The sequence below is a fragment of the Nomascus leucogenys genome, chromosome 20 (genome assembly GCF_006542625.1).
Source record: "Nomascus leucogenys isolate Asia chromosome 20, Asia_NLE_v1, whole genome shotgun sequence".
NCBI lineage: Eukaryota > Metazoa > Chordata > Mammalia > Primates > Hylobatidae > Nomascus > Nomascus leucogenys.
Genome location: NC_044400.1, coordinates 18,704,836 through 18,728,127, shown reverse-complemented (window position 1 = coordinate 18,728,127; position 23,292 = coordinate 18,704,836). Strand labels below are relative to the sequence as shown.

Sequence of the window (23,292 nt, the reverse complement as noted above, 5' to 3'; positions counted from 1 at the left end):
AGGAGGCTGAGGCTGGAGAATTGCTTGAACCCAGGAAGTGGAAGTTGTAGTGAGCCAAGATCAGGCCACTGCACTCCAGCCTAGGTGACACAGTGAGACCCTGCCTCAGAAAAAAAAAAAGGCCGGGCACGTTGGCTCACGCCTGTAATCCCAGCACTTTGGGAGGCCGACACAGGCAGATCATGAGGTCAGAAGATTGAGATCATCCTGGCTAACATGGTGAAACCCCGTCTCTACTAAAAATACAAAAAATTAGCCAGGTGTGGTGGCAGGCGCCTGTAGTCCCAGCTATTCAGGAGGCTGAGGCAGGAGAATGGCATCAACCCGGGAGGCGGAGCTTGCAGTGAGCCGAGATCGCTCCACTGCACTCTAGCCTGGGCGACGGAGCGAGACTCTGTCTCAAACAAACAAACAACAAAAAAAAGAACCCAGGTCTCTCCTAATATAAACGAGCAGGGGCTAAGCATGGTAGCTCATTCCTTTAGTCCCAACACTTTGAGAGGCTGAGGCAGGTGGATCACTTGAGGCCAGGAGTTCAAAACCAGCCTGCATAACATAGGGAGACCTTATCTCTACAAAAACATTTAAAAATTATCTGAGCCTGGTGGTGTCAGCATGTAGACCTAGCTACTCAGGAGGTTGAGGTGGGAGGATGCCACTGCACTCTGGTTTTTATTTGTTAAACATGTTCATTACTATTCATTGAAGCATTTTTCCATATATTTGTGTGATCTCTGATTTCTTTCATCAGTGTTTTATTTGATAGTTCTCCTTTAGTGATCTTTACCTCCTTAGCTGTATTCCTCGATACTTCGTTTTTTATGGCTATTTTGTAAATGGGGTTGTATTCTTGATTTGGTTCTCAGCTAGAATATTATTAGTGTAAAGAAACACTAGCAATTTTTTTTTACATTAATTTTATATCCTGAAACTCTATTGATGTAATTTATCAGTTCTGGGAGCCTTTTGGCAGAGTCTTTAGGGCTTTCTAGGTATAGAACCATATCATCAGTGAAGAGAGATACTTTGACTTCTTCTTTTCCTATCTGGATGCCTTTTTTATTTCTTTTTCTTGCCTGATTGCTCTGGCTAGGACTTCCAGTCCTATGTTGAATAGGAGTGGTAAGAGTAAGCATCCTTGTCTTGTTCCATTCCTCAAGGAGAATGCATCCAGCTCTTGCTTGTTCAGTATGATGTTGGCTGTAGGTTTGTCATAAATAGCTCTTATTATATTGAGGTATGTTCCTTCGATGCCTAGTCTGTTGAGGGTTTTTATCATGAAGGGATGTTGGATTTTATTTAAGGCTTTATAGGTGATTGAGATAACCGTATAGTTTTTGCTTTCTTTTTTTTTATGTGGTGAATCATGTTTATTGATTTGCATATGTTGAACCAATCTTACATATCAGGAATAAAGCCTACTTGATCACAGTGAATTAACTTTTTGATGTGCAGATGAATTTGGTTTGCTAATATTTTGTTGAGGATTTTTGCATCTATGTTTATCAGGGATATCAGCCTGTGGTTTTCTGTTTTCACTGTGCCTCTGCAAGGTTTTATATCAGGATGATGCTGGCTTCGAAGTATGAGTTAGGGAGAAGCCCCTGCTCCTCAATTTTTTGTAATAGTTCTAGTAAGATTGGTACAAATTCTTTGTACTTCTGGTAGAATTCGGCTATGACTCAATCTGGTCCAGGGCTCTTTTGAGTTGGCAGATTTTTTATCACTGATTCAATTTTGGTGCTGGTTATTGGTCTCTTCAGATTTTCATTTTTTTCCTGGTTCAATCTTGGGAGGCTGTGTGTTTCCAGGAATTTATTCATTTCCTCTAGATTTCCTAATATGTGTGCAGAGAGGTGTTCATAATACTCTCTGAGGATCTTTTGTATTTCTGTGAGATTAACTGTAATGTCATCTGTGTCATTTCTGATTACACTGATTTGGATCATATAATTTTTCTTCTTTGTTAATCTAGCTAGCAGTCTGTCAATCTTGTTTATTCTTTTGAAGAACTAGCTCTTTCTTTTTTATAATTTTTTTTGCATCTTAATTTCATTCAGTTCTTCTCTGATTTTAGTTACATCTTTTCCTCTGCAAGCATTGTGTTTGGTTTGTTCCTTTTCCCTAGTTTCCTACTGCCATGTCAGATTGTCAATTTGAGATTTTTCTAACTTCTTGATGAAAGTGTTTAACACTATAAACTTTCCTATTATCACTGCTTTAGCTGCATCCCAAAGATTTTGGTAAGTTGTGTCTCTATTTTCATTAATTTCAAATAAAGTTTTTTATTTCTGCTTTAACTTTCATTTTCACCCAAGAGTTATTCAGGAGTAGGTTAATTTCCAGGCTTTTGCATAGTTTTGAGAGATCTTCTTGGTACTGAGCAAGAACACTGATGTACTGTGTTCTGAGAGTGAGCCTGATGCAATATTGATTTTTTTTTTTTTTTTTTTTTTTTTTTTTTTTTTTTTTTTTTTTGAGATGGAGTCTCGCTCTGTCGCCCAGGCTGGAGCGCAGTGGCGCGATCTCGGCTCACTGCAAGCTCCGCCTCCCGGGTTCACACCATTCTCCTGCCTCAGCCTCCGGAGTAGCTGGGACTACAGGCGCCCGCCACCGCGCCCGGCTAATTTTTTGTATTTTTTTAGTAGAGACAGGGTTTCACCGTGGTCTCGATCTCCTGACCTCGTGATCCACCCGCCTAGGCCTCCCAAAGTGCTGGGATTACAGGCGTGAGCCACTGCACCCGGCCGCAATATTGATTTTTAAAAATTTATTGATACTTGGAAAGCACAATTTAAAAGACAATGCCATTTATAATCACTCAAAAAATTAAAATCCAGGCGTGCTGGCATGCATCTGTAGTCCCAGCTACTTTGGAAGCTATAGTGGGAAGATCCCTTGAACCCAGGAGTTTGAGACCCACCTGGGCAAATTACTGAGACCCCATATATAAGTATACAATAAATATTTAGATGTCAAGCTAACAAAACATATATAAGATTGTATGCCAAAACTATACAATGATAATTAGATAAATCAAAGATAATCTAAATAAGTGAAGAGAAAGAACATAATTATGGATTGGAAGACTTAAAGATGTCAATTTCCCAAATTGATATTTAAATTTAATGCAATTTCTATAAAATTTCTAGTGAGATGGCCTTCTTCGTCTCTTTTGATCTTTGTTGGTTTAAAATCTGTTTTATGAGAGACTAGGATTTGAACCCCTGCTTTTTTTTGTTTTCCATTTGCTTGGTAGATCTTCCTCCATCCCTTTGTTTTGAGCCTATATGTGTCTGCACGTGAGATGGGTCTCCTGAATACAGCACACTGATGGGTCTTGACTCTATCCAATTTGACAGTCTGTGTCTTTTAATTGGAGCATTTAGCCCATTTACATTTAAGGTTAATATTGTTATGTGTGAATTTGATTCTGTCATTAAGATGTTAGCTGGTTATTTTGCTAGTTAGCTGATGCAGTTTCTTCCTAGCATCAATGGTCTTTAAAATTTGGCATGTTTTTGCAGTTGCTGGTACTGGTTGTTCCTTTCCAAGTTTAGTGCTTCCTTCAGGAGCTCTTTTAGGGCAGGCCTGGTGGTGACAAAATCTCTCAGCATTTGCTTAATGGTAAGGGGATCAATTCAACAAGAAGAGCTAACTATCCTAAATATATAAGCACCCAATACAGGAGCACCCAGATTCATAAAGCAAGTCCTTAGAGCCCTACAAAGAGACTTAGACTCCCACACAATAATGATGGAAGACTTTTAACACCCCACTGTCAACATTAGACAGATCAACGAGACAGAAAGTTAACAAGGATATCCAGGAATTGAACTCAGCACTGCACCAAGCCAACCTAATAGACATCTACAGAACTCTCCACCCCAAATCAACAGAATATACATTCTTCTCAGCACCATATCACACTTATTCCAAAACTGACCACACAGTTGGAAGTAAAGCACTCCTCAACAAATGGAAAAGAATAGAAATTATAACAAACTGTCTCTCAGACCACAGTGCAATCAAACTAGAAAGCAGGATTAAAAAACTCATTCAAAACCGCTCAACAGGCTGGGCGCAGTGGCTCACGCTTGTAATCCCAGCACTTTGGGAGGCCGAGGCAGGCAGATCACGAGGTCGGAAGATCGAGAACACGGTGAAACTCTGTCTCTACTAAAAATACAAAAAAATTAGCCGGGCGTGGTGGCGGGCACCTGTAGTCCCAGCTACTCAGAGAGGCTGAGGCAGGAGAATGGCGTGAACCTGGGAGGCAGAGCTTGCAGTGAGCCGAGATTGCGCCACTGCACTCCAGCCTGGGCGACAGAGTGAGACTCCATCTCAAAAAAAACAAAACAAAACAAAAAAAACCGCTCAACTACATGGAAACTGAACAACCTGCTCCTGAATGACTACTGGGTATATAACAAAATGAAGGCAGAAATAAAGATGTTCTTTGAAACCAATGAGAACAAAAACACAACATACCAGAATCTCTGGGGCACATTTAAAGCAGTGTGTAGAGGGAAATTTATAGCACTAAATGCCCACAAGAGAAAGCAGGAAAGATCTAAAACTGACACCCTAAAATCACAATTATAAGAACTAGAAAAACAAGAGCAAACACATTCAAAAGCTAGCAGAAGGCAAGAAATAACTAAGATCAGAGCAGAACTGAAGGAGATAGAGACACATAAAACTCTTAAAAAAATCAATGAATCCAGGAGCTGGTTTTTTGAAAAGATCAACAAAATTGATAGGCTGCTAGCAAGACTAATAAAGAAGAAAAGAGAGAAGAATCAAACAGATGCAATAAAAAATGATAAAGGGGATATCACCACCAATCCCACAGAAATACAAATTACCATCAGAGAATACTATAACCATCTCTATGCAAATAAACTAGAAAATATAGAAGAAATGGATAAATTCCTGGACACATGCACCCTACCAAGACTAAATCAGGAAGAAGTTGAATCCCTGATTAGACCAATAACAGGCTCTGAAATTGAGGCAATAATTAACAGCCTACCAACCAAAAAAAGTCCAGGATCAGATGGATCCACAGCTGAATTCTACCAGAGGTACAAAGAGGAACTGGTACCATTCCTTCTGAAACTATTCCAATCAATAGAAAAAGAGAGAATCCTCCCTAATTCATTTCATGAGGCCAGCATCATCCTGATACCAAAGCCTGGCAGAGACACAACAAAAAAACAGAATTTTAGACCAATATCCCTGATGAACATCGATTCAAAAATCCTCAATAAAATACTGGCAAACCGAATCCATCAGCACATCAAAAAGCTTATCCACCATGATCAAGTTGGTTTCACCCCTGGGATGCAAGGCTGGTTCAACAGAGGCAAATCAATAAATGTAATCCAGCATATAAACAGAACCAAAGACAAAAACCACATGATTATCTCAATAGATGCAGAAAGGCCTTCGACAAAATTCAACAACCCTTCATCTAAAAACTCTCAATAAACTAGGTATTGATGGGATGTACCTCAAAATAATAAGAGCTATTTATGGCAAACCCACAGCCAATATCATACTGAATGGGCAAAAACTGGAAGTATTCCCTTTGAAAACTGGCACAAGACAGGGATGCCCTCTCTCACCACTCCTATTCAACATAGTGTTGGAAGTTCTGGCCAGGGCAATCAGGCAGGAGAGAGAAATAAAGGGTATTCAATTAGGAAAAGAGGAAGTCAAATTGTCCCTCTTTGCAGATGACATGATTGTATATCTAGAAAACCCCATCGTCTCAGCCCAAAATCTCCTTAAGCTGATAAGCAACTTCAGCAAAGTCTCAGGTTACAAATTCAATGTGCAAAAATCACAAGCATTCTTATACACCAATAACAGACAAACAGAGAGCCAAGTCATGAGCAAACTCCCATTCACAGTTGCTTCAAAGAAAATAAAATACCTAGGAATCCAACTTACAAGGGATGTGAAGGAACTCTTCGAGGAGAACTACAAACCACTGCTCGATGAAATAAAAGAGAACACAAACAAATGGAAGAACATTCCATGCTCATGGATAGGAAGAATCAATATTGTGAAAATGGCCATATTGCCCAAGGCAATTTATAGATTCAATGCCATCCCCATCAAGCTACCAATGACTGTCTTCACACAATTGGAAAAAACTACTTTAAAGTTCATATGGAACCAAAAAAGAACCCACATTGCCAAGACAATCCTAAGCCAAAAGAACAAAGCTGGAGGCATCACACTACCTGACTTCAAACTATACTACAAGGCTACGGTAACCAAAACAGCATGGTACTGGTACCAAAACAGAGATGTAGACCAATGGAACAGAACAGAGCCCTCAGAAATAACACCACACATCTACAATCATCTGATCTTTGACAAACCTGACAAAAACAAGAAATGGGGAAAAGATTCCCTATTTAATAAATGGTGCTGGGAAAACTGGCTAGACATATGTAGAAAGCTGAAACTGGATCCCTTCCTTACACCTTATACAAAAATTAATTCAAGATGGACTAAAGACTGAAATGTTAGACCTAAACCCATAAAAACCCTAGAAGAAAACCTAGGCAATACCATTCAGGACATAGGCATGGACAAGTACTTCATGACTAAAACACCAAAAGCAATGGCAACAAAACCAAAATTGACAAATGGGATATAATTAAACTAAAGAGCTTCTGCACAGCAAAAGAAACTACCATCAGAGTGAACAGGCAACCTACAGAATAGGAGAAAATTTTTGCATTCTACCCATCTGACAAAGGGCTAATATCCAGAATCTACAAAGAACTTCAACAAATTTACAAGAAAAAATCAAACAACCCCATCAAAAAGTGGGCAAAGGAGATGAACAGACACTTCTCAAAAGAAGACATTTATGCAGCCTAAAGACACATGAAAAAACGCTCATTCTCACTGGCCATCAGAGAAATGCAAATCAAAACCACAATGAGATACCATCTCACACCAGTTAGAATGGCGATCATTAAAAGTCAGGAAACAACAGGTGCTGGAGAGGATGTGGAGAAATAGGAACACTTTTACACTGTTGGTTGGGACTGTAAACTAGTTCAACCATTGTGGAAGACGGTGTGGTGATTCCTCAGGGATCTAGAACTAGAAACACCATTTGACCCAGCCATCTCATTACTGGGTATATACCCAAAGGACAAATCATGCTGCTATAAAGACACATGCACACGTATGTTTATTGCGGCACTATTCACAATAGCAAAGACTTGGAACCAACCTAAATATCTATGAATGATAGAGTGGATTAAGAAAATGTGGTACATACACACCATGGAATACTATGCAGCCATAAAAAAGGATGAGTTCATGTCATTTGTAGGGACATGGATGAAGCTGGAAACCATCATTCTGAGCAAACTATTGCAAGGACAGAAAACCATACACCACATGTTCTCACTCATAGGTGGGAATTGAACAATGAGAACACTTGGACACAGGAAGGGGAACATTACACACCGGGGCCTGTTGTGGGGTTGGGGGAGTGGGGAGGGATAGCATTAGGAGACATACCTAATGTAAATGATGAGTTAATGGGTGCAGCACACCAACAGGGCACATGTATACATATGTAACAAACCTGCACGTTGTGCACAAGTACCCTAGAACTTAAAGCATATAAAAAAAAAAATTCCAGTGAGATGTTTTGTAAATATATGCAGGATTATTGTAAAATATATATGGAAAGGCAAAGCTAAAACTAATGTGAAAAATGAAGAATAAAGTGAGATTAATCTACTAAATTTCAAGACTTATTATATTGCTGCAGTAATCATGACTGTGTGTTATCAGTGGAGGGACGGACATAGATCAACGGGACCCAATAAAGAAACCAGAAATACACCTGCATGAGTAAGCCCAACTAATTTTTGACAAATATGCAAAAGTAATTCCATGTGGGAAAAACAGTCTTCAAAAAATAGTGGAAAAATTGGCCATCCATAGGCAACAAAAAGAACTTCAACATAAGTCTTATACCAAATATATCACAAGCTTAAAGGCCAAACTGTAAATCTTTTAGAAAATAGGAGAAAATTGTTGAGAACTAAACCTACGCAAATAGTTCTTAGACTTGCTACCAGTAGCACAAACCCATAAAAGGGAAAACCTGGGCATCATCAAAATAAAAACTTTTGTTCTGTGAAATATCCATGTTAAGAGGATGTAAATCAGTTATACACCGGGAGAAAATATTTACATACCACCTATACTACCAAGGACTAGTTTCCAGAATACACAATGGACTCTCAAAGCTCAACAGGAAAAAAAAAATACAATTCAATTAGAAAACGGGCAAAAAGACATGAAGAGACATTTCAAAGATTATACACAAATGACAAACAAGCACATAAAAGATATTTAATGCCACTAACCATTAGAGTAATGCAAATTAAAACGACAATGATATATCAATACATAACTACCAGAAAGGCTAACAAAAAAACAGTTGTAACACACCAAAGGCTGGTGAGTGAGGATGTGCAGAAACCAAATCACTCATACATTGTTGGTAGGAATGTCAAGTGGTACAGCTGCTCTGGAAAGTTAAGCAGTTTCTTAAATAACTAACCACGCAACTTAGCACATTGCAATTCCTGGGAATTTATCTCAGAGAAATGAAAACCTATGTTCGCACAAAAACCTGTACACAAATGTTTGCAGCAGTTTTATTCATAAATAAAGCCCCAAACTGAAAACAACCCAAATGTCCTTCAACAGGTAAATGACTAAAAAGTTGTGGTACATCCATATCATGGAATAGTATTTAGCGATTAAAAAGAGAAATAATGCTTCATATATACAACAACTTGAATGATTCTCCAAAGAATTATTCTGAGAGAAAAAGGACAATTCCAAAAGATTATATAATACATGATTCCATTTATGTAACATTCTTGAAATGACAACATGATAGAAATGTGGGAATAGATTAACGGGTGCCAGAGTTATAGAGGGCATGGGGAGAAGGGGAAATGGTTGTGGCTATGAAAGCACAACATAAGAGATCCACGTGGTGGTAGAAATCTTTGTGTTTTGACTGTATCAATGTCAACTGATACCATGATTTTAGTATAGTTTTGCAAGGTGTTACCATAGGAGGAAATTGGGTAAAGGGTCCTCTGAGCACTCTCTGTATGATTTCTTACAACTTCATGTGAATGTACGGTAGTTATCTAGCAATGAAAACTTTTGTTAAACAGCTAGAGGAATTATTAACTTCTGCAAGTAGACACTTTCACTTTTCAAGCATCTTAAAATTTAGTGTATTCTAGTGATTATTATAATTTTATGAAATTTATAAATATAAACACTAGTAGTTGGTATAAAAAGCAGCAGTTCAAATAAACTGGAGAAACTCACTATCTTATGTGCCTGTATTAGTGATTCAACCGATATGTAATTGTATTAGAAGCTCTGAGGAGTCTTGGTGAGTAGACAGCTAACTTTGCTTAACTACTATTAAACTTTAAACTCAGTGGAGCTAGAATATTTGTAGTCTCTGTGTCATTTGGATGTATTTTGTCTTTTGATATAGAAATAAAATTTCTGATTTAATTCCAAAGTATATTTTAAAAGACTGTTTCTACAAAATACCAACATATTTTAGTCAAAAATTAAGCATGTTGATAATTTTCTACAAACAAATTGGATCAGCAGCTGTGTTACAGTTGCTAAGGGCAAGCTGACAGTGATTTTACTGCTTTTAAATTTAATACACAGTTACGCACAAATATACATTCATATACATATACACCCATATATATTATGTTCTCATTAGTATGCACTCAGGTAAGAAAGTGAACATTTTTCTAAGGCTCCTTTTTTTAAAATAAAAACTAATGAAAGCTAGAGAAAGGTGGCAGTAGCTCTCTTTGAAAAGGGTTTAAAAGTGGTTATCCTATACCTGAATTAATCACTCACTTAGGCTGGTGTATCTCAGTTTACACATCATGAAGCAATAGAACACAGATGAGCAAATATGATATAATTCTATGATTTTTACCCAATGGCTGAAAAAAAAAATCTTCCTCCACACAAAGCTGTTGAAATGCATCTTATTCCACATATACGGTAGGAACAATACTTAGCATCAGGAACCGACAAGTCAGTTTCCTGGCTTCCTTACTTCCTAGTTTAATTACGTATAGGACAAGCACATCCTCCTCTGTGATCTCACATCTGGCAAGCACAGCTCTCATGCAAAGGACACTGATGTTATGATTTTTATTTCTACTATTCCAAGGTGAACTTCTCTCCTGAATTTCCATGTTCCTACTATCTATCCCCGTGTTTCCTATTTCTGGTAATTATACACCTCTTCCTATAATCTTTTATTCTCTGCAGCTTTGGTCTTGCTCACTTTTACACCTAATACTAAAATTTAAATTTTATATAACTAAATATTGGTGCTAATCATGTGAAGTGAATTATTCTAAGAAGAATGCATTCGTATTCCTGCATTCACAGACGCAGAAAATAAAGAGGTAATTATTATGCTAGATAAAAGAGATCATGGAAGTATAGACAGATACTAGATAACTGATTGTTCATAGGTATATATGCAAAAAATATTCTAGCTCCATTGAGTTAAAATTTAACAGTAGTTGAGCAAAGTTAGCTGTCTACTCACCAAGACTCCTCAGAGCTTCTATTATAATTACATATCGAATGACTCACTAATACAGGCATATAAGATGCTGAGTTTCTCCAGTTTATTTGAACCGCTGCTTCTCATACCATATACTGCAGGTGCTATGAGCCGAAGGTTCATCTCGGAAGCAGTAACCAACAGTAAAAAGCCACCTCACTTACTTGTGCACGAACTCTGCAGTGTAGCTAGAGCTGTGTGCCAGGACAACATGAATGATCAGATGGGCACAAAATCAAGACACTCAGGTTATGAGCTCAAAAATTAGCTTCTTCTAAAAAGTGTGGCTATCGAAATGACAAAAGTTAAAAGTTTCAGAATATGTGATTATTAGATGACACAGATTTCCAAGAATTGAGTGAAAGCACTTTTCCAGGATGTCCAGAGAACAGACGAAACCAGAATCATTTGCAGCACAGGCTCCTTGACAACAGAAAGCTCTTCAAAGTAAGTGTAAAACCTAGCTTACATCTGTCATGCTTTCCTCTTAATTCATTTTGTCTTACACTCAAGCCACTATCAATCACTAGGCAAAAGGTATCTGGATGAAAGTTCTCCATAAATACTGAAGAGGATATTTTCCTTGTCTGGGCCACTGAAGAATGGCAAAGATAAGGATGGAAATTAACTAGTGTAGAAATTGAGATAATTACACTTGAAAAGTGGCCTTATGATGGATCTTTGGAATATCATGAAAATCAGAAGTTCTGAAATTGAATTTTAGTAATAATCAGAAAAAAAAATTTGACAAATATGCCAAGGCGATTCAACACCATAAGAGAAGCTTGTTCGACAAATGGTACTGAAATAACTATAACATATTGACAGGAAAAAATAAAACTTAGCTTGTGATACAGTATATCTCAGGAAAACATGGTTTCCACCCTAACAAGGAAAATAAGACTGATAGAGTCAAGATTATGAATTTTAATCCCTGTTAGAGAAGTCAAGCCATTAAGAAACATACATGAACTGAAACCCAGGAACTGATTCCCCGGCCACCTGGCAGCCCCAAGGAAATAAAGAGGAGACCCAAGGCTTCCTTCTTTCTGGGTAAAACGATGGACAGAAGAGAAGGCTGCCATTAATAGGAGTTAGAAGAAACCAGGTAACGTTTTACAAAAATATAAAGGTTCAGTATGCTCGTGTGTTGGTTTAGAATCCCCAGGCAGTTCCAGCTACCCACCTGCCAATGTGCTGCCATGGACCTTCACAGAATCTTCAACTGGAAATGACGGGTGAGAGAAAGAGGAACTTCTAAAGTGTATGAGCTTCAGGGACCATTGAAAGCTAAGATCAGAGGGAACAGGAACCCCCTGAGGTATATCTGGGCTTCCAATAAGTACTAGGCAGCAAATACTGGCTGCTGGGGATGGGTCAGGAAGAGCTAAGAGAGAATTACCCTGAGGATCCAAGGCATAGAGCCTCCTAAAGCTGGGGACAAAAGTAAGAGAACTGAGGCACACAAGCACTTGACATCTTCACTGAATATACTGCTACAGCCTCTAATGCAGAGAAGAGCACTAAGGTGGAAAGGCTGAGAGTGGAACTACCACAGTCTGTACCACAGAACACAAATATAAATCCCAGACATGGAACATCTATCTAAGGATTCTGGAAAGTAAACAGTAGCAGTGGAGAAGGAAACCAGAATTAGAAGTTCCGCTGAACCAGCAGTGAGCCTACCATTTTTCACCGCCTGGTATCACCAGGTCTAGACTCACAGCCCAAAACTCAGAGGTATACACCAGATGTGGACAGAATAAGCTCCAGAAGCAGCTCTCTTTTTAGTCCAAGGAGCAGGAAAGGGAGCCCCAAAGGATCAGAGGAGCAGGGACATACAATGTTTAGTTTTTTCCTGGTTTCCTTCTCTTGTTCCCAAGCCCCAGACAAATCTGCACTGATGGTGGTAGCAGAAGGTTGGCACTCAGATGGCAGGGTCATCACCTAAAGCTCTGAAGGAGGGGGACCTTGTTCCTTCCCAGGGGAGCTTCAATCAGAAGAGTAAGAAACAAATTTCGAATACCTTTTTCCCCCTCTCTATCTTCTGACTGTTTTGTTCTAGACATAGATGCAATCATGAGAAGTGGGCAGAAGAGAAGAAAAACTAATGTTCCAGCTTTCTAGATAAAAGATCAGGAAAGGAGGCTCCAATGAGGCTAAAAATGCCAGAGAGCTCACAAAGAGAGGGAACCATCAAAGGAGCAATACCATAAAGTCGTACATGAAGTACTATGCTTGCCTCTGAACTACACCTGTGTGGATCTGATCATAAACACCACAAAGAAGACCAGAGACGAGGTCACACTGGCCTCAGGTAGCGTGCACATGGAACAAATCCAAAAAGTATTGTGAATACTGTGGAAAGTCAGGTGATATTAGAGCCACAGCCCACAGAAGGCAGGTCAGAACTTGAGGCCTGAACCTCACCTGGCCAATTGCCAGCTAAAACAAAACAAATCCACATTATCTTTTGAATTAAAGCAAGACAAAGAATACCATAATACAATATCCAAAATACTGTCCAATATATGAATACATATCCAACATATGAAGAATAGGGAAAATCTCAACTCATGAGAAAAAAAGATCAACAGATAACAACCCCAAGATGACACAGATGTTGGTTTAAGAAAAAAAAAAAAAACAGGGCTTTAAAGAACGAAATATAACCTTCTTTTAAAAAGAAGAGCAAACAGCCGGGCGTGATGGCTCATGCCTGTAATCCCAGCACTTTGGGAGGCCAAGGTGGGCAGATCATGAGGTCATGAGATAGAGACCATCCTGGCCAACATGGTGAAACCCCACCTCTACTAAAAATACAAACAATTAGCCATGCGTTGTGGTGCATTCCTATAGTCCCAGATACTCAGGAGGCTGAGGCAGGGGAATCGCTTGAATCCAGGAGGCGGAGACTGCAGTGAGCCAAGCTGGCGCCACTGCACTCCAGCCTTGTGACAGAGCGAGACTCCATCTCAGAAAAAAAAAAAAAAAAAAAAAAAAAAAAAAGAGTAAACTCTTGAAAAAGCGGAAAGATAGAATGTCTCATCAAAGCAACAGAAGATACAAAGAAAAATGTTAAAACTGAAAAATTAGAGAAAGCAAAATAAAATATTCACTGGATTCACAATACCAGAATGGAGATGATCAAGAATCAATTAATGTGAAAATATATTGATATGCATTATCCAATATGTTCAAAAAAGAACAAAAATGAAGGGCAATAATAAAAGTTATAGCATTTATATCAACAGCCTCAGAAACACAGGAGAAAAAGTGTGGTGCAAACATATATGTATTTGAAGAAATAATTTGGTGGAAGACAAATTTGCTGATTCAAGAAACTCAGTGAACCCCAAACAGGATAATTTCAAAGAAATCGATGCCCAAACACATCATAACCACACTGCAGGAAACTAAAGAAAAAAATAAGAATAATATTGAAAATTGCCAGAGGAAGAAACTGGGGAAGAATAATTCTAATGACTGTAGGTTTCTCTTTAGAAATTATGGAAACCAGAAGGAAGTAGAACATTTTTGAAGTTCTGAAAGGAAGAAACTACCAACAAGCTTTTAGAAAATAAAACTTGTAACAAGTTTCGTTTCATTGTCATCAAAAAGTAAAAAATAATTAGGGCTCAGGAGCTCTATGCCAACAACTATCAAATATTGCTGAGAGATATTAAGAAAGACCTAAATGAATAGAGATTTACATATTTGTGGATTAAAAGATTCAATATTTTAAGATGTCACTTCTGCCCCCATCGATACAGAGATTCAATGCTATTATTAAAAAGTCACTGGAGGTAGTGTGAGGAAATTGACAAGCTGTTTCCAATATTGACATGGAAATTACAGGGACCTAGAACAGCAAAAATATCTTGGAAACGAACAAAGTTCTTTTTTAAAATCTTATTACACAATCAAAATAATCAAACAGTGTGGTATTTGCAAAGCACAAACAAACAGAAATAAAAGAAGTTAGAGTCCAAATATTGACTTGTGCATATAGAGGCACAGGGTTTTCAGCAAAGGCACCAAGAAATTCAATAAAGTAAGTAAATTCACTTCAAAAAATGATACAAATGTGGATATCTACATTTTAAAAAATACAACTTAACCCCTAAACACATATCACAGATAAAAATTAAGTCCCAACAGATCATGGACTTAAAACATAAAATCTAAAACTATAAAACTTGTAGAAGAAAACACAAAACAATATTTTTTGTAAACATAGAGTAGGCAAATGTTCTTAGAATACAGAAAGCATAAACTAGAAAAATAGAGTTTTAATACTAGACTGCTTCTGTTCACCTAAAGACACCATTATTTAAAATAAATATGCAAACCAAAGAATGGGGGAAAAATTGCAACACATAGTTTGACAAGAGACTTATATTCAAAATATGTAAAGAACTCATACCACTCAATGATTTCTTTAAAAAGCAGTCACCTCCCTCAAATAGGCAAAATAATTTAACAAATACATAAACGGACAATAAGCACATGAAAAGTACTCAACATCTTTTATCATCAAGGTAATGCAAATTAATGCCTGAGATATAAATACATATCAATTACACTGGCTAAAAAGAAAACTATTTCAAATGTTAACAAGAATATCAATCAACCAAATCTCTCATATATTTCTAGTGGAAATGTAAAATGGAACAGCTACTTTGAGAAACAGAATGGTTCACTATTTTAAAGTTAAACATATACCATAATACCAGCAATTTCACTCCTAGGTATTTATCAAAGAGAAATAAAAATATATGCCCATAATAATGACTTGCACATGAATGTTCATAGTAGCTTAATTCATACCAGCCAAAAATTGGAAACCACCCAAATGTATAATAAATGTGTGTATATTTATACAATGAACTACTAATCAGCAACTAAAGGAAGGAAGTACTTACTAATTTATATAATGACATGAATGAATTTCAACAACATTATGCTGTGTGGAAGAATTAAGACACAAAAAAGCATATAGCTCAGATTTCATTCATATGAAACCTAAGACCCAACAGAACTAATTTGACCCATTCAACGCAATTCCTATCAAAATCCCAGTTGGCTTTTTTTTTTCTTTCTTTTTTTTTTTTGCATAAATGAACAAGCTGATGCTAAAATTGATATGGAAATGCAAATGCAAAGAGCTTAGAATAGCAAAAAATCTTTAAAGAAAAGAAAAAAGAGAACACACACTTCTCAATTCCCTGAATTCTAAAACTTACTATAGTAGTACTTGTGTTATTTGATTACTACAGTAACCTAGAGAGTTTGTTACTGGCACACAGATAGACTAACAGATCAATGTCATAGAATTCAAAGTTCAGAAACAAACTTTCACGTTCATGTCAATTGATTTTTAAAAAGAGCACCAAAGCAATTCAATAAAGAAAAAAAATATTCTTTTCAACAAATGGTGCTAGGATGATTAGATAGCCATATGCAAAAGAATGAGGTTGGACCCATTCCTTAAGCCACACAAAAAAAAATAATTGAAAAAAGACCACAGATTTCAGTGTAAGGAAGGGCTAAAACTATAAAACTCTTACAGGAAAATTTTTATGACTGGGTTAGTTAAAGACTTCTTAGATATGATACCAGAAGTAAAAGCAACAAAAGAAAAACCAAATTGGAATTCTTCAAAATTCAAAACATTCATGTTTTAAAGGACAATATCAAGAAAGCTAAAAGAATACCTACAGAATAGGAGAACATATTTGCCAATCATTTCTCATAACAGACTGATACGTTTACAAAAACAATTGCACAAGAATTTCATAGCAGCCTTATTTGTAATACGCCACACTGCAAACAGCCCAAATATCTGTCAAAAGGAACGTGGATAAACAAATTGTAGTGTATTCATAAAGAAACATACCACTCAGCTATTTTTTAAAAACCAAGCTATAGTTGTCCCCGCTCATCCACAGGGAATATGTTCCAGGACCCTGAAAGCACATGTAGTACCAAACCCTATATACACTATTTTTTTCTTATAATACACATGTACTTACGATAAAGTTTAGTTTCTAAATTGTGCACAGTAAGAGATTAACAACAATAATAAAATAGTATCATTATAACAATATCCTAGAGTAAAAGCAAAATAGGTGTTCCTTGGAAACAAGCACTGAGATACCACGATAGTTGATGTGATAACCAGGCTGGCTACTAAGTGACTAACAGGCAGTGGCGACTACAGCGTGAATCTGCTGGACATAAGAATCACTCACATCATCAGACAGCACAAGATGCCATTTGATTTCATCATGTTACTCAGAAGGGCACACAATTTATAACTTATGATTTACTTACAGGATGTTCTACTCAATATTTTCAGACTACAGCTAACCACAGATAATAGAAACGGCAGCTACTGAAACCTTAGATAAAAGAGGACTGACTACTGTACCAAGACACACAAAATATAGATGAATCTCAAAAACGTTAGGTTGAAGCAAAGAAGCCAGACACAAAAGAGTACACACTGTAAACATTTACATAAAGTTCAAAAACAGGCAAGACTGATACATACATTACATAAAGTATATCAGTGATTGTCTATGCAGTGGTGGATATGTGGCTGACAAGAGTTAAAAGAGAATTTATTGTGGTGATAAAGATATTCTATACCTGGATCAGGGTGTTGTTTCACAAGATGATCTAAACTCATCAAATTAGACAATGAAGACATGCATTTCACCACATGTAAGTTTTACGACAATTTCTTAAAGTACAATGGAAAGAAAGTATCATGCTTCATGGTGTCCTATGCTTCTCTGCCTCATTTCAAAAACAACACAGAGACATAGAAGGCCATTCCAGCCACAAGAGGAACTAGGAGATTCTGTGCTTAAGAACGTTGAAGAACTACAAACCACTGCTCAATGAAATAAAAGAGAACACAAACAAATGGAAGAACATTCCATGCTCATGGATAGGAAGAATCAATATCGTGAAAATGGCCATACTGCCCAAGGCAATTTATAGATTCAATGCGATCCCCATCAAGCTACCAATGACTTTCTTCAAACAATTGGAAAAAACTACTTTAAAGTTCATATGGAACCAAAAAGGAGCCCACATCACCAAGTCAATCCTAAGCCAAAAGAACAAAGCTGGAGGCATCACACTACCTGACTTCAAACTATACTACAAGGCTACAGTAACCAAAACAGCATGGTACTGGTACCAAAACAGAGATGTAGACCAATGGAATAGAACAGAGCCCTCAGAAACAATCCCACACATCTACAACTATCTGATCTTTGACAAACCTGACAAAAACAAGAAATGGGGAAAGGATTCCCTATGTAATAAGTGGTGCTGGGAAAACTGGCTAGCCATATGTAGAAAGTTGAAACTGGATCCCTTCTTTACACCTTATAGAAAAATTAATTCAAGATGGATTAAAGACTTAAATGTTAGACCCAAAACTATCAAAACCCTAGAAGAAAACCTAGGCAATACCATTCAGGACATAGGCATGGGCGAGGACTTCAGGTCTAAAACACCAAAAGCAAAGGCTACAAAGCCAAAATTGACACATGGGATCTAATTAAACTAAAGAGCTTCTGCATGGCAAAAGAAACTACCATCAGAGTGAACAGGCAACCTATAGAATGGGAGAAAATTTTTGCAATCTACCAATCTGTCAAAGGGCTAATATCCAGAATCTACAAAGAACTTCAACAAAATGTACGAGAAAAAATCAAACAACCCCATCAAAAAGTGGGCAAAGGAGATGAACAGATACTTCTCAAAAGAAGACATTTATGCAGCTGACACATGAAAAAATGCTCATCATCACTAGCCATCAGAAAAATGCAAATCAAAACCACAAAAAGAAACTGTCTCACACCAGTTAGAATGGCAATCATTAAAAAGTCAGGAAACAACAGGTCCTGGAGAGGATGTGGAGAAATAGGAACACTTTTACACTGTTGGTGGGACTGTAAAGTAGTTCAACCATTGTGGAAGACAGTGTGGTGATTCCTCAGGGATCTAGAAGTAGAAACACCATTTGACCCAGCCATCCCATTACTGGGTATATACCCAAAGGGCAAATCATGCTTCTATAAAGACACATGCACACATATGCTTATTGTGGCACTATTCACAATAGCAAAGACTTGGAACCAACCCAAATGTCCATCAATGATAGACGGGATTAAGAAAATGTGGCACATATACACCATGGAATACTATGCAGCCATAAAAAAGGATGAGTTCATGTCCTTTGTAGGGACATAGATGAAGCTGGAAACCATCATTCTGAGCAAACTATCTCAACAACAGAAAACCAAACACTGCATGTTCTCATTCATAGGTGGGAATTGAACAATGAGAACACTTGGACACAGGAAGGGGAACATCACACACTGGGGCCTGTCGTGGGGTGGGAAGAGCGGGGAGGGATAGCATTAGAAGATATACCTAATGTAAATGACGAATTAATAGGTGCAGCACACCAACATGGCACATGTATACATATGTAACAAACCTGCACGTTGTTCACATGTACCCTAGAACTTAAAGTATAATAATTAAAAAAAAGAAAAAAAAAAGAAAGTTGTCTTCTAAAATTCTTGCCTTATTTGAAAACGAACAAACCAGGATAAAATCTCCATGGTTCCTGGCAGAATGCTATCTCCCTCTGGTATCTGACTTGGAATAAAAGAAGGGAGGAATTTACCTAAATCTAAGTGTGGGCAGTCCTGGAGTCAGCAGGGGTTACCTGGTGGGCAGAGTGCTATACAAAAAGAATATGATCTTTGGGAATAGTATTTTTCCTTGAAAGAATCCTAGGAAAATCTAAAGGTTTCAAACTGTTCCAGCTTTTGAAAGATAGTTTAAAGTTGGACTAAATCAGCTATATAATCCACAGCATTATTCTGAAGATTTCTTTGCAAATTCCTAGAATTTTATCTCTTTACAAGTGTTTTATCTGTTGAAATAAAAAAGAGGGTGTTTAATTTATTAACTTAGTTTTATGTAACCTTTTGCTCAACAGAAGTTATTGCTTTTTACAATATCTATTCTCTAACTTTTACCTTCACAGTTTACGACCCTAGTGTCATGCTTAGACATGCCTTCGCTATCCTCAGATCATAAAAATGAAAAAACATATTCTCTAAAATTTCCCCTAGGAAAGCTAATATTTTCTTCTACTTTCTTGTGTCTTATTTTCGGATGGTATTATGGTTTCATTTTTAATTTCAGCATTTTTATTTAAATTATCTATCATATTGATACTGATAAAATATTTTAAATACTCACAAAATGAGACATCAGTTAATACCATTCAGATTTCACAATTTTTAAACAGCTTTAGGATATCTGCTTCATCAAAACATTAAATAAATGCATATAACTGAAGACTCCCCCGCCCCCATCAGAGGTATCTAAATTTGGCGTGTGTTATTTCCATACATGTTAGATTTTTTTATGTTGTTTTTGACATCTGCCATGTTCACACACACAGATCGACTTCATTTTAACTGCTGGATATTATTTCACTGTTTGAAGAAATCAGTTTATTCATTTGTCTTCCTGAGGGGCCTTGAAATTGTTTTGACTTTTTCATTTTTAGAAACAGTGCTAAAGAGTAAATCTTTATATGAGCCACTTTTTGCCTATGTTAGTGATTTTCTAGGACAGAAACATGTAAGTGGAATTGCTAGGTCACAGGCTGTGTTTTGGCTTCAAGTTTACTGGGTAACAGAAATTAAAACTCCCACTGACAATGTAGAATTTCCATTTCTACATATCCTTGCCTACTGATGTTTTCAGACTTCTAAAGTTTTCCCAAATAAATGGGCATGGGGTGATAACCCAGTGATGTTTTGACTTACAATGTACATTTTTCTGAAAGAGAAATTTCAATGTTTATTGATCATGACACTTTCCTACCAGCTAGCTTTGCATATTTTACTTTTATAAGTCTTTTATTTATCCAAAATTTACTTTTTCCCATGGTGTTTGATAGCAATGAAATGGTATCATTTACTATATAAATTGTCACAGCAAGCCAGGCGTGGTGGCTCACACCCGTAATTCCACCACTTTGAGAGGCTGAGGCAGGTGGATCCCTTGAGCCAAGCAGTTCTAGACCAGCCTAGGCAACATGGTGAAACCTTATCTCTACAAAAAATTAAAAAAAAATAGCCAGGCATCGTGGTGTGTGCCTTTAGTTCCAGCTACTTGGGAGGCTGAGGCAGGTGGGTCGCTTGAGCCCAGGAGGCAGAAGTTGCAATGGGCCAGGTCGTGCCACTGCACTCCAGTCTGGGTAACACAGCCAGACTCTGAAATTAGATAGATAGATAGATGATAGATAGATAGATAGATAGATAGATAGATAGATAGATAGGCAGACACACAGACAGATAGATAGATAAAAATTGTCACAGAAGCCTTTTAAAATTGTCCATTTTATTCTCACTAAATTGTAATTCTACTTCCATTATATATTCGTATATATGTGTGGGTCTACTTCAAGGCTTTTCATTCTGTTCTCTAGTTTATTTGAGTATCTTTGTCCCAACATCACACTAATTTGCTTTATCTTCAAAATAAATCTTCAAGTGTAGTGGAACAGCATATCCTCCCATTATCTTCCTTTATAATCATGTCATATGTATTTAAACTTACATATTTTCATAGTAATATTTGTATTAGCTTGCCAAATGCTGTGAAAACCATCTTGGGATTCTCATTAAGATTATACTGAAAGCATAAATCATTTAGGGGTAAGCTGATATCTTTATGGTATTCCATCTTCCCTTCCATGAATATGCCATACATATATCTCTTTGTATATCGAGTTAATAATTTTCTCCATCAATATCTCATACATTTCTTCTCAGATTTATTCCTATATTCCTTTTTTACTATTTTAAATATTATAGTTTAAAACTATATTTTCTAAGGGCTGATGACTGATATGCAGGAATTCTATTAATTCATTTTATATATAGCAATCTTCTAAATTTTGACTAAAGATTCCTTTAGATTTTCTACTTAGACAAGCATTACTTGCAAATAATCTAAACTACGCTTTTTGCCCAGCTCTTATACTACTTTTCTTACTCCAGTAGCTAGGACCAGAAGTACAACAATAAAATGAGGCAGTGACAAAAGGCATTCTAGTCTCGTTGTGGTTTTAAAAGGAATATTTCTCACATTTCTCATTAAGTATAAAATAAATACCAAAGCAGTCATATAAATAAATTATTGAATAAATAATAAGGAAGAAGAGACAAACGTCCCATGCAGGAGAATTCAAAATAATTTCTGTAGACATTCCACCCGCAACGAAGTGGAGCATATTTCCCATGTCCATAAGTATGTGCTACGCATAGTGACTTCCTCCCAAAGAGTACAGGAGAGAAAGGGTGGTGGGGAGGCAAAGAGTAACTTTACAGTGGAGAAATCTGACAGACACTACTTCAGCCAAATGACCAAGATTCAACTCAACAGTGACAAGCTGGGCCAGGCGTGGTGGCTCATGTCTGTAATCTCAACACTTTAGGAGGTCAAGGCAGGCGGATCACTTGAGTTCAGGGGTTCGAGACCAGCCTGGACAACATGGCGAGACCCTATCTCTACAAAAATAACAAAAATTATCTCGGCATGGTGGCATGCACCTGTAGTCCCAATTACTCAGGAGGCTGAGGTGGTAGAAACTCTTGAGCCCAGCAGGAGAGGTTGCAGAGAGCTGACACTGTACCACTGCACTCCGGCCTGGGCAACGGAGCAAGATCCTATCTCAAAACAAAAAAACAGTGACAAGTCATGTTGATAATATATACTTTTGATACGGTGTGATAAAGAATGGCAATTTAACTCACGGTTTAAACACTTCCCAAAAATATACCCAAATCTAATCGTCAGAAAAACATCAGACAAATCCCAATGAGACAAATGCCACAAAAACTTAACCAGTACTTCTTAAAATTCCCAAGTTATCAAAAACAAGGAAAGCCTGAGAAACTGTGAAAACCAAGAGAAGCTTTAGAAGTAAGATAAGTAAATTTAATGTGTTTCTTGGATTGGATCCTGGAGGAGAAAAAGGACATCAGTTAAAACTACAGAAATCTGGATAAAGCACGGACTTCATTAATAGTGTATCAATATTAGCTCATCAACTGTGACAAGTGTACCATGCTAATGTAAAGTATTCATAATAGAGAAAACTGGGTAGAAGATACACAAAAACACTCTAGACTATATTTGCAATTTTTCTGTAATAAAAAGTGCTTATTTTTTAAAAGTGAGTTGAGGATCTCATTTTCTATTTTCAGGACTAGTTTGCGTAACAGAACTTTCAACGGAAACGTATAAGCAGTCAAGTAATTGATGTAGGTTGATATGAGCATTTGTAATACGGTAAGGGTAGTAATAAAGGCTGCACCATTCATTAAATGATGTTGAAAAATTAGCTATTAATTTGGGGAAAATTTCTCTCTGATCTCTACCTCATGCCAAATTAATTCCATCTGAAATGTGCAAAAAATTACATTTAAAAATACTATAAAAGTTCTAGAAGATAATGAGAATGAATACGTTCATACTCTTGG

The 23,292-nt window shown here is 37.0% G+C and overlaps 1 protein-coding gene across 1 annotated transcript in view; it reads right to left on the bottom strand.

The window, feature by feature from the left end:
* NCKAP5 (NCK associated protein 5) overlaps positions 1–23,292 on the bottom strand; it is a 990,316-nt gene that overhangs the window by 506,262 nt on the left and 460,762 nt on the right. The gene's annotated exons all lie outside the window — the stretch shown is intronic.